An 11961-nucleotide genomic window follows, 5' to 3' on the forward strand; every position below is an offset into this window, starting at 1 on the left:
CTTTGCAGACCTGGATTGTACAATATTTGCACATTATTCTTATTCTTCAAGCTCTGTCAAGTTGGTTGTTGATCATTGCTAGACAGCCTTTTTTCAAGCCGATTTAAGTCAGAACTGTAGCTAGGCCACTCATGGAACATTGACTGTCATCTTGGTAAGCAACTCCAGTGTATATTTGGCCTTTGTTTTTGGTTATTGTCCTGCTGAAAGGTGAATTTGTCTCCCATTCTGTTAAATCAGACTGAACTAGGTTTTCCTCTAGGATTTTGCCTGTGCTTATCTCTATTCCCTTTATTTATATCCTAAACAACTCCTAAGATCTTGCCGATGACAAGCATATCCATAACATGATGTAGCCACCACCATAATTTAAAATATGAAGAGTGGTACTGAGTGATGTCCTGTGTTGGATTTGGATTTGTCCCAAACATAACACTTTGCATTCAGGACATAAAGTTAATTTCTTAACCACATTTTTTGCAATTTTACTTTAGTGTCTCATTGCAAAAAGATTCATGTTTTGGAATATTTGTATTCTGTACTGGCTTCCTTCTGTTCACGCTGTCATTTAGGTTAGTATTTGGGATGAACTACAATGTTGTTGATCCATCCTCTGTTTTCTATCACCGCCACTAAACTCTGTGACTGTTTTATAGTCACCATTGGCCTCATCGTGAAATCCCTGAGTGATTTCCTTCCTCTCTGGCAACTGAGTCAGGAAGAATGTCTATCTTTGTAGTGACTGGGTGTATTGCTACACCGTCCAAAGTGTAATAACAACGTCACCATGCTCAAAGGGATATTAAATGTTTGTTTTTTATATTTTTACCCATCTACCGATAGGTGGCCTTCTTTGTGAGGCAATCTAAAACCTCCCTGGTCTTTGTGGTTGAATCTGTGTTTGAAATTCACTGCTCGACTGACATACCTTACAGACAATTGTAGGTACAGAAATGAGGTACTCATTCAAAAATCATGGTAACATGTGACTTGTTAGGCACATTATTTTGTCCTGAATTTATTTAGGCTTGCCATAACGAAGGGGTTGATTACATACAGTGCATTCGGAAAGTATTCACACCCTTTAACTTTTTCGACATTTTGCTACGTTACAGCCTCATTTTAAAATGTATTAAATAGTTTTTTCCCCTCATCAATCTACACCCAATATCCCATTCTGACAAAGCGAAAAACAGTTTTTTTTCTCCATTGATCATCCTTGAGATGTTTCTACAACTTGTTAGGAGTCCACCAGTTGTAAATGCAATTGATTTGACATGATTTGGAAAGGCACACACCTGTCTATATAATGTCCCACACTTGACCATGCATGTCAGAAAAAAACAAGCCATGAGGTTGAAATAATTATCCGTAGAGCTCCGAGACAGGATTGTGTCATGGCACAGATCTGGAGAAGGGTACCAAAAAATGTCTGCAGCATTGAATGTCCCCAAGAACATAGTGGCCTCTATCATTCTTAAATGGAAGACATTTGGAACCACCAAGACTCTTCCTAGAGCTGGCTGCCCGGCCAAACTGAGCAATCACCTTCCAGAAGGACAACCATCTCCGCAGCACTCCACCAATTAGGCCTTTATGGTAGAGTGGCCAGACAGAAGCCACTCCTCAGTAAATGGTACCTGACAGCCCGCTTGGAGTTTGCCAAAAGGCAACTAAAGACTCAGACCATGAGAAACAAGATTTTCTGGTTGGACTATTTTGCTTGAATTCCAAGTGCCACGTCTGGATACAACCTGGCACCATCCCTATGGTGAAGCATGGTGGTGGCAGTATCATGCTGTGGGGATGTTTTTCAGCGGCAGAGAATGGGAGACTAGTCAGGATCGAGGGAAAGATGAACGGAGCAAAGTACAGACATATGAAATCCTTGATGAAAACCTGCTCCAGAGGGCTCTGGACCTCGGACTGGGGTGAAGGTTCACCTTCCAACAGGACGACTGTAAGTACACAGCAAAGACAAAGCAGGAGTGGCTTCGGGACAAGTCTCTGAATGTCCTTGAGTGGCCCAGCCAGAGCCCAGACTTGAACCCGATCGAACATCTCTGGAGAGACCTGAAAATAGCTGTGCAGCAATGCTCCCCATCCAACCTGACAGAGCTTGAGAGGATCTGCAGAGAAGAGCGGGAGAAACTCCCCAAATACAGGTGCTATCACGTTTCAGGAGAAGACCCAGATGCAGACAGTGTCAAAGTAACAAAAGTTAATTACTAGGACAGGGGGCAGGCAAAATGACAGGTCAAGGGTCTTTTAAAAAGCGTTTATGAGCTCGTTAAGAAGCCGAGAATAAAAATGAGCTCTTTCATAGAAATAGGTCCTGCCTCTCAATAAATAGGATAAAGCAGATTATTCAGTCGACGTTCCTATCGGTCCTAGACTATGGCGAAATCATCGATTTCAACACAGCTGCTACTTCATTAAAGTCGTTAGATGCGGTTTATCATAGCGCACTGCGCTTTATTACAGGCAACAATTTTAGCAGTCAACACTGCATTCTTTACCAGAAAGTTGATTGGCCCTCTGATATCACGTAGGCCCTCTGATATGATTACTAAACTTTAGACATACGAGTTACCGCACCAGGTCTCAGGGATGGCTAACCCTGGAAATTCCTTTGGTCTCTGCTGCGTTAGCTAAAACAGCTTTTAGCTTTTTTGCACCTTATTTGTGGAACAATCTTCAAAATGTTCTGAAATATTATGTTTTGGTGCCTCTAGGCCAATTCAGAAAGCTGATTGAGGACCTTTTTACTGATGAATGTCTTTATTTTTTTCTTTCTTTCTGCTTGCATTTTTCTTTTCCTGTGTGTATTTTCTGTAATTTATGTAATTCAGGGCTCACCTGTAAAAGAGACAGAATTACTTTCCCATTGTTCCTCAAATGCAGTGTATGATAAACCATTTTCTAGCTCTGTGTCTCTAATTTTATCAAATGAAAAAAAACTATTTCAAATTTTGCTACATAGGACAGAATCAAGGTCCTATGTAGGACCGAATAAAGGCCTATAGGCCAACGGCCGAGACAATAAGAAGACATAATAACAGATATACCGTAATTTCCGGACTATAAGCTGCTACTTTTTCCCCACGCTTTGAACCTCGCGGCTTAAACAATGATGCAGCTAATATGGATTTTTCCCGCTTTCAAATAAAAAAATAAAAAAATAAAAAAACACATTCTGTGACGTGCTCAGTTTTTTGGCGGCATGAAGCTTTCATTAGACCAATGAAATTGCCGAACGGGTTAAGGTCAAACAACTTTTTTGTTTACTGTTTAGATTAAATCGAGCGCGCTCAAACTTCCCATCATTCTGATTACGGTAGTCATTTTGTCACCCTCATCATGGCAAAGACACGGAGAAATGCATATGATGCAGCTTTCAAGTTGAAGGCGATTGATCTGGCTGTTGGAAAAGGAAATAGAGCTGCTGCACGGGAGCTTGGTCTGGAGCAATGACTTTCTTGGTGTAGGCTACTGTTTACTGCTACTGTTTAATTTAAAAAAAAATGTTACAAGCCGTGTTTCGTTAAAGCCTATTTATTTTAGTTACAAGCCGTGTTTCGTTAACGCCTGGGTAAATTTGTTTCAATGTACCGGTAGGCACCTGCGGCTTACAGACATGTGCGGCTTATTTATGTTCAAAATAAGAATTTTTTAAAAATTCAGTGGGTGCGGCTTATATTCAGGTGCGCTCAATAGTCCGGAAATTACGGTATTCAACCACACCTTTTGTTTCATCACAAAACCGGAGAGCAACATCTGTCAGGTGAAGTCCACAAAACATATTACATGTAACAAACAGTTACATGACCTACAGCATGGTCAAGCAAGTTAATATTTCCGACATTTTCGGACTACTAAACAACTATTTATTTAGAACTACAGAGAGTTACCACAAGTCACACTTAAACACTTAAAGCTGTTTTACCTCATTTCGATCAGCATGTTAAATGCGCAACCAGGGGGGGGGACTCTAGACCACCTTTACTCCACACACAGAGATGCGTACAACCTCTCCCTTGCCGTCCATTTGGCAAATCTGACCATAATTCTATCCTCCTGATTCCTGCTTACAAGCAAAAATTTAAGCAGGAAGCACCGGTGACTCGGTCAATAAAAAAGTGGTCAGATGAAGCAAATGCTAAGCTACAGGACTGTTTTGCTAGCACAGACTGGAATAGGTTCTGGGATTTTTCCGATGGCATTGAGGAGTACACCACATCAGTCATTGGCTTCATCAATAACTGCATCAATGACGTTGTCTCCATAGTGACTGTACGTACATACCCCAACCAGAAGCCATGGATTACAGGCAACATCCGCACTGAGCTAAAGGGTAGAGCTGCCAGTTTCAAGAAGGTTATAAGAAATCTCTGATGAACCATCAAACAGGCAAAACATCAATACAGGACTAAGATCGAATCGTACTACACTGGCTTCGACGCTCGTCAGATGTGGCAGGGCTTGCACACTATGCCAGACTACAAAGGGAAGCACAGCTGAGAGCTGCCCAGTGACACAAGCCTACCAGACAAGCTAAATTACTTCTATGCTAGCTTTGAGGCAAGTAACACTGAAACATGCATGAGAGCATCAGCTGTTCCGGACGACTGTGTGATCACGCTCTCCGCAGCCGATGTGAGTAAGACCTAAACAGGTAAACATTCACAAGGCCACAGGGCCAGATGGATTACCAGGACGTGTACTCCGAGCATGCGCTGACCAACTGGCAAGTGTCTTCACTGACATTTTCAACCTGTCCCTGTTTGAGTCTGTAATACCAACATGTTACAAGCAGAACACCATAGTCACTGTGCCCAAGAACACTAAGGTAACCTGCCTAAATGATTACCGACCCGAAGCAGTCACGTATGTAGCCATGAAGTGCTTTGAAAGGCTGGTCATGGCTCACATCAACACCATTATCCCAGAAACCCTAGACCCACTTCAGTTTATGTACTGCCCTAACAGATCCGCAGATGATGCCATCTCTATTGCACTCCACACTGCCCTTTCACACCTGGACAAAAGAAACACCTATGTGAGAATGCTATTCATTGACTACATCTCAGCGTTCAACACCATAGTGCCCTCAAAGCTCATCACTAAGCTAAGGACCCTGGGACTAAACACCTCCCTCTGCAACTGGATACTGAACTTCCTGACAGTGGTAAGGATAGGTAACAACACATCCGCCACTCTGATCCTCAACATGGGGGCCCCTCAGGGTTGCATGCTCAGTCCCCTCCTGTACTCCCTGTTCACTCATGACTGCATGGCCAGGCATGACTCCAACACCATCATTAAGTTTGCTGATGACACAACAGTGGTCGGCCTGATTACCGACAACGATGAGACATCCTATAGGGAGGAGGTCAATGACCTGGCCGTGTGGTGCCAGGACAACAACCTCTCCCTCGACATGATCAAGACAAAGGAGATGATTGTGGACTACAGGAAAAGGAAGACCCGAGTGCGCCCCCATTCTCATGGAGAGGGCTATAGTGGAGCAGGTTGAGAGCTTCAAGTTCCTTGGTGTTCACATCACCAACAAACTAACATGGTCCAAGCACACCAAGACAGTCGTGAAGAGGGCACGACAAAACCTATTCCTCCTCAGGAGACTGAAAAGATTTTGCATGGGTCCTCAGAAGGTTGTACAGCTGCTCCATCGAGAGCATCCTGACAGGTTGCATCACTGCCTGGTATGCCAAATGCTCGGCCTCCGACCGCAAGGCACTACAGAGTGTAGTACGTACGGCCCAGTACATCACTGGGGCCAAGCTTCCTGCCATCCAGGACCTCTATACCAGGTGGTGTCAGAGGAAGGCCCTAAAAATTGTCAAAGACTCCAGCCAACCTAGTCATAGACTGTTCTCTCTGCCACTGCACAGCAAGCGATACCGGAGCGCCAAGTCTAGGTCCAAGAGGCTTCTAAACAGCTTCTACCTCCAAGCCATAAGACTCCTGAACATCTAATCAAATGGCTACCCAGACTATTTGTATGGCCCCCCCTCTTTTTTGCGCTGCTGTAACACTTATTATCTATACATAGTCACTTTAATAACTCTACCTACATGTACATATTACCTCAATTACCTTGACTAACCGGTGCCCCAGCACATTGACCCCCGCACATGCTCTTTAATTATTTGCTACTTTTATTTCTTAGATATTTATCTTAAAACTGCATTGTTGGTTAAGGGCTTGTAAGTAAGCATTTCACTGTAAGGTGTTGTATTTGGCACATGTGACAAATACAATTTGATGTGAAGTCCCAAAGAAAACAGGCGCTTCCTCCCTTATTCCAGCCCCATATCAGCGTCGACATTTCAACATCTATTCATCTACAGTTGAAGTCAGAAGTTTACATACACCTTAGCCAACTAGATTTAAACTCCGTTTTTCACAATTTCTGACATTTAATCTGAATAAAAAGTCCCTGTCTTAGGTCAGTTTGGATCACCACTTTATTTTAAGACTGTGAAAGATCAGAATAATGGTTGAGTGAATGGTTTATTTCAGCTTTTATTTCTTTCATCACATTCCCAGTGGGTCAGAAGTTTACATACACTCAATTAATATTTGGTAGCATTGCCTTTAAATTGTTTAACTTGGGTCAAACGTGTCGGGTAATCTTCCATAAGCTTCCCACAATAAATTGGGTGAATTGTGGCCCATTCCTCCTGACAGAGCTGGAGTAACTGAGTCAGGTTTGTAGGCCTTCTTGCTCGCACACACTTTTTCAGTTCTGCCCACACATTTTCTATAGCATTGAGGTCAGGGCTTTGTGATGGCCACTCCAATACCTTGACTTTGTTGTCCTTAAGCTATTTTGCTACAACTTTGGAAGTATGCTTGGGGTCATTGTCCATTTGGAAGACCCATTTGCGACCAAGCTTTAACTTCCTGACTGATGTCTTGAGATGTTGCGTCAATATATGCACATAATTTTCCTCCCTCATGATGCCATCTATTTTGTGAAGTGCACCAGTCCCTCCTGCAGCAAAGCACCCCCACAACGATGCTGCCACCCCCATGCTTCACGGTTGAGATGGTGTTCTTCGGCTTGCAAGCCTCCCACTTTGTTCCTCCTAACATGATGGTCATTATGGCCAAACAGTTCTATTTTTGTTTCATCAGACCAGAGAACATTGCTCCAAAAAGTACGATCTTTGTCCCCATGTGCAGGTACAAACGTAGTCTGGCTTTTTTTATTGTCACGTCCTGACCAGAAAATGAGTTATTTGTTATTATTGTTTGGTCAGGACGTGGCAGGGGGTATTTGTTTTATATGGTTCGGGGTGTGTGTTTATGTAGAGGGGTGTTTGATTTATGTATTCCGGGGTTTTGGTCTATGTTTGTATATTTCTACGTCTGTTCTAGGGTGTTTAATTCTATGTTTAGGTATTTGGGATTGGGGCCTTCAATTGGAGGCAGCTGTTTATCGTTGCCTCTGATTGAAGGTCCTATAATTAGGAGTATGTTTGTTTTGGGAATGGTGGGAGGTTGTTCTTTGTACTTCCGTGTGAGCCTACAAGACTGTTCGTTCGTTTATTGTTTTGTTTATTAGTCGTGTTCTCAATAAAAGTTAAGATGAGCACTCAACCCGCTGCGCCTTGGTCCATTCACTACGACGACCGTAACAGAACCTCCCACCAACCACGGACCAAGCAGCGGGCCCAGGAGGAGGAAGGATCCTGGGCCAGGGAGAAAAGGGAGTGGAGGACATCTTGGACATGGGAGGAGATAATGGCAGGGGACAAGACCTTGCCATGGAGACAGGTGGAGACAGCAAGAGAGGACCGGCGAAGGTGGAACGAAGACCGGGACTGTTACAGTGGTACACGGTTGGCGTTTAAGCCTGAGAGGCAGCCCCAAGGCACACGGGTAGATTGGCTGGGCCAGGATTAAGCACCAAGCCAACTCCCCGTGCTTATTGGAGGCAGCCTATTACTGGTCAGGTCCCGTGCTTTGTAGTGATGCTCACGGCGTCGAGGCCAAGTGTTCACAGGCCGGTGTGCACGGTGCAAGCGCCCCGCATTTGCCAGGGGAAGCGGGCATCCAGCCAGTAAGGGTGGAGCCAGTACTGCGCTCAAGACCGCCAGTGCGTCTTCACGGCCCAGTGTAACCTGTTCCCGCTCCTCGCACTAGCCTTGAGGTGCGTGTCTCCAGTCTGACACTTCCAGCACCAGCCCCACGCACTAGGCTTCCAGTGCATCAGCCCAGTCCAGTACGTCCTGTTCCTGCTCCTCGCACTAGCCTTGGGGTGCGTGTCTCCAGTCTGGTACCTCCACTACCAGCCCCACGCACCAGGCCTCCAGTGCGTCAGCCCAGTCCAGCTCATCCTGCTCCTGTTCCTCGCACTAGCCCTGTGGTGTGTGTCCTTAGTCTGGCGCGCCCTAAGCCAGCCCCACGCACCAGGCCTCCAGTGCGTCAGCCCAGTCCCGAGCTTCCGACGACAGTACCTCGTCCAGAGTGTCCGGCAACAGTGCCTCGTCCAGAACTTCCAGCAACAGTGCCTCGTCCAGAGCTTCCGGCGACAGTGCCCCGTAGAGAGACGGCCCACTGTCCGGAACCAAGAGAGACGGCCCACTGTCCGGAACCAAGAGAGACGGCCTACAGTCCGGAACCGAGTGAGACGGCCTACAGTCCGGAACCGAGAGAGACGGCCTACAGTCCGGAACCGAGAGAGTCGCCCTACAGTCCGGAGCTCCCAGAGTCGCCCCTACAGTCCGGAGCTCCCAGAGTCGCCCTACAGTCCGGAGCTCCCAGAGTCGCCCTACAGTCCGGAGCTCCCAGAGTACAGCCCAGGGTCTACAGTGACATGCTTCAGGCCGAGGTATTCGGTAGGGGTGGACTGGTCAGGTAGGGGACTAAGGCCTGAGCCTGAGCCACCTCCACTGTAGGAGGTTTGGGGAGGGGGGTGTAGCACGGGAGCCGTCGGTGACGGCAGCCACCCTCCCTTCCCTCCCTTTAATTTAGGGGTTCTTTTTGTAGATATTTTTGTTGTCAGGTGCATCCGGCGTCTGCACCTTTGGGGGGGGTACTGTCACGTCCTGACCAGAAAAGGGGTTATTTGTTATTATTGTTTGGTCAGGACGTGGCAGGGGGTATTTGTTTTATATGGTTTGGGGTGTGTGTTTATGTAGAGGGGTGTTTGATTTATGTATTCCGGGGTTTTGGTCTATGTTCTATGTTTGTATATTTCTATGTCTGTTCTAGGGTGTTTAATTCTATGTTTAGGTATTTGGGATTGGGGCCTTCAATTGGAGGCAGCTGTTTATTGTTGCCTCTGATTGAAGGTCCTATAATTAGGAGTATGTTTGTTTTGGGAATGGTGGGAGGTTGTTCTTTGTACTGCTGTGTGAGCCTACAAGACTGTTCGTTCATTTATTAGTCGTGTTCTCAATAAAAGTTAAGATGAGCACTCACTCACTACGACGAACGTGACATTTATGGCGGTTTTGGAGCAGTGGCTTCTTCCTTGCTAAGCGGCCTTTCAGGTTATGTCAATATATGACTCGTTTTCCTATAGATACTTTTGTACCCGTTTCCTCCAGCATCTTCACAAGGTCCTTTGCTGTTGTTCTGGGATTGATTTGCCCTTTTCGCACCAAAGTACGTTAATCTCTAGGAGACAGAACACGTCTCCTTCCTGAACGGTATGATGGCTGCGTGGTCCCGTTGTGCTTATACTTGCGTACTATTGTTTGTACAGATGAACGAGGTACCTTCAGGCATTTGGAAGGATGATCCAAGGATGAACCAGACTTGTGGAGGTCTACAATTTGTTTTCTGAGGTCTTGGCTGATTTCTTTTGATTTTCCCATGATGTCAAGCAAAGAGGCACTGAGTTTGAAGGTAGGCTTTGAAATACATCCACAGGTACACCTCCAATTGACTGAAATGATGTCAATTAGCCTATCAGAAGCTTCTAAAGCCATGACATCATTTTCTGGAATTTTCCAAGCTGTTTAAAGGCACAGTCAACTTAGTGTGTAACCTTCTCACCCACTGGAATTGTGATACAGTGAGTTATAAGTGAAATAATCTGTCTGTAAACAATTGTTGGAAAAATTACTTGTGTCATGCACAAAGTAGATGTCCTAACCGACTTGCCAAAACTATAGTTTGTTAACAAGACATTTGGGGAGTGGTTGAAAAACGAGTTTTAATGACTCCAACCTAAGTGTATGTAAACTTCCGACTTCAACTGTATGCTTAGTCTAATACAGTGAAACCTAAAAGATATAAAACAACTATTTAGTCCAATCAACGTAAGCTACATATGATGTGGCAGTCCATGTTACTGATTTCTGTGTGTGTGTGTGCGTGAAAACATGTTGACGCACCTTACTTGTAGAGAAGCGCCAATGCCGCCATCCTCCATTTTGTAAACGGTCTATGACTCTGTCATACAGTAGGCTAGACGCTTTTAGTTTTGGTTGTTCTAGGCTACCTGGCTAAAACGCTTGCTGGCTAGCCTAACTTCCCTTCATTGGAAACGATGCGCCAGGCCAGCTAATTGGCGTTAGCCTATAGTAGGTCTATATGCCTACTACATCTAGATAGCTACATGTTGAACTTCCATCCTCTCAGGCCAGGAGCACAACGTATGAATTTATGGTTGGATCAGAATTGCCGTTATAATCATTGGCCAGTACTGAGAATGAAGTAAAACAACAAGTCCTAATCCCTATCTACATCCATGGCTAATTTTGGAAAGGGCTGATTTTAGCTAGCTAGCCACCGGAGGACAAAGACATAACGAGATGCAACAACTGAAGTTCTCTCAATGACGTTTGGCACCGAGACAAAAGATGGGCCTATATTATTTTGTTTCTTTTATTCTTGGTTATTCTTTTGAGGAAGCTTGTCTACCCTTTGCATCCATGAATACACACCCTTGCATATTCTACAAAAATTAATTGGTAGCTGATTAGTATGCTGTTACATCAAACATTTATTTTACAATCTGCAATTAATTAATATCCAACTTTAATTAGGCTACTGAACAAGTAGGCCCCTAATTACACTATGTAGACAAAGGTATGTGAACACCCCTTCGATTTAGCCATTTCAGCCACACTCGTTGCTGACAGGTGTGTAAAATCGACACAGCCATACAATCTCCATAGACAAACAATGGCAGTAAAATTGCCTTACTGAAGAGCTCAGTGACGTTCAACGTGGAACGGTCATAGGGTGCCACCTTTCCAACAAGTCAGATCGTCAAATTTCTGCCCTGCTAGAGCTGCCCTGGTCAACTGTAAGTGCTGTTATTGTAAAGTGGAAACATCTAGGAGCAACAAAGGCTCAGCTGCGAAATGGTAGGCCTCACAAGCTCACAGAACGGGACCGCCTAGTGCTAAAGCGCATATTGTCTAAAAAGCGTCTGTCCTCAGTTGCAACACTCTCTATTGAGTTCCAAACTGCCTTTGGAAGTAACTTCAGCACAAAAACTGTTCGTTGGGAGGTTCATGAAATGGGTTTCCATGGCTGAGCAGCCGCACACAAGCCTAAGATCACCATGCGCAATGCCAAGCATCGGCTGGAGTGGTGTAAAGCTCTCCGACTCTGGAGCAGTGGAAACGCATTCTCTGGAGTGATGAATCACGCTTCACCATCTGGCAGTCCGACAGACAAATCTGGGTTTGACGGATGCCAGGAGAACGCTACCTGCTTGAATGCATAGTGCCAACTGTAAAATTTGGTGGAGGAGGAATAATGGTCTGGGGATGTTTTTCATGGTTCGAGCTAGACCCCTTTAGTTTCAGAGAAGGGAAATCTTAAACTACAGCATACAATGAAATTCTAGACAATTCTGTGCTTCCAACTTTGTGACAACAGTTTGGGGAAGGCCCTTTCCTGTTTGATCATAACAATGCCCCCCGTGCACAAAGCGAGGTCCATACAGAAATGATTTGTCAAGATCGTGTA

The sequence above is a fragment of the Salmo salar genome, chromosome ssa08 (genome assembly GCF_905237065.1).
Source record: "Salmo salar chromosome ssa08, Ssal_v3.1, whole genome shotgun sequence".
NCBI classification, from domain to species: Eukaryota; Metazoa; Chordata; class Actinopteri; order Salmoniformes; family Salmonidae; genus Salmo; species Salmo salar.